This window comes from Pteronotus mesoamericanus, unplaced genomic scaffold (genome assembly GCF_021234165.1).
Source record: "Pteronotus mesoamericanus isolate MK-2021 breed Mesoamerican mustached bat unplaced genomic scaffold, CSHL_Meso_final scaffold_651, whole genome shotgun sequence".
Lineage (NCBI taxonomy): Eukaryota > Metazoa > Chordata > Mammalia > Chiroptera > Mormoopidae > Pteronotus > Pteronotus mesoamericanus.
The window spans coordinates 16,745,093-16,746,290 of NW_026555325.1; the positions used below are offsets into that span (position 1 = coordinate 16,745,093).

The 1,198-nt window shown below is 38.1% G+C and overlaps 1 non-coding gene across 1 annotated transcript; it reads right to left on the reverse strand.

Moving 5' to 3' along the window:
* Positions 1-701: 701 nt before the first annotated feature.
* Positions 702-805, reverse strand: LOC129061993 (U6 spliceosomal RNA). Its single transcript, XR_008528237.1, has one exon. It is a non-coding gene; the product is annotated as a U6 spliceosomal RNA (small nuclear RNA).
* Between the last annotated feature and the right edge of the window lie 393 nt (positions 806-1,198).

Here is a 1,198-nt window from a genome sequence, read left to right on the forward strand (position 1 = left end):
CAGTTCCATCCATGCTGTTGCAAAGTTTAGTAGTTCTTGTTTTCTTTCTGCTGCGTAGTATTCCATTGTGTAAATGTACCATAGTTTTTTGATCCAGTCCTCTACTGATGAGCATTTAGGTTGCTTCCAACACTTGGCTATTGTAAATTGTGCTGCTATGAACATTGGGGTGCATAGGTTCTTTTGTATTGGCGTTTTGGTGTTCTCAGGGTATAGTCCCAGCAGGGGAATCGCTGGATCAAAAGGCAGTTCCATTTTCAGCTCTTTGAGGAAATTCCGTACTGCTTTCCACAATGGCTGCAACAGTCTGCATTCCCACCAGCAGTGTACTAGTGTTCCCTTTTCTCCACAGCCTCGCCAGCACCTGTTGTTTGTTGATCTGTTTATGATGGCCATTCAGACCGGTGTGAGGTGGTACCTCATGGTGGTTTTGATCTGCATTCCTCTGAAGGCTAGTGATGCCAAGCATCCTTTCAAATATCTCTGGGCCCTCTGTATCTCCTTGGAAAAGCGTCTGCCCAGGTCCTTTGCCCATTTTTTGATTGGATCATTTGTCTTCTTGGAGTAGAGTAGACTGGGTTCTTTACATATCTTGGAGATCACACCTCTATCTGATGTATCATTAGCAAATATATTTTCCCATAGGGTTGGCTCCCTTTTCATTTTGCTGATGTTTTCTTTAGCCATGCAGAAGCTTCTTAAAAAATATGGAATGCTTCATGAATTTGCATGTCATCCTTGCGCAGGGGCCATACTAATCTCTGTATCGTTCCAGCTTTAGTATATGTGTTGCCGAAGTGAGCACCATTGTCAAGTTTTGAATTTTTTCTGAAATTGTATCTCATTGAATTTTAAAATTTTATTCTTATTATGAGAGATTATCTTTTCAAATGAGTAAAAACCATGAAAATTTCTCTTTGGGTGAACTGTCTTTTCCTATCTCTAGCCCTTTATTTTTTTCCTTTAAGGTTGATTTTTTTTCTTTTTTTTTATTATATAGAGGCTTTCTCTCCAATTAGGAGACTAAACTTTTAAGATATAATTTGCAAGTGTATTTTTCCAGTATATAATTTTTCTTTTTAACAGGCTTACTTTGTTGAATACTTTGTGCCATAAGAATATTTCTATGAAATCTATCACTCTTTTAATCCCATGACTGGACATTGTGTCATAGTTGGGGAAATGTTCTCTTTATTAC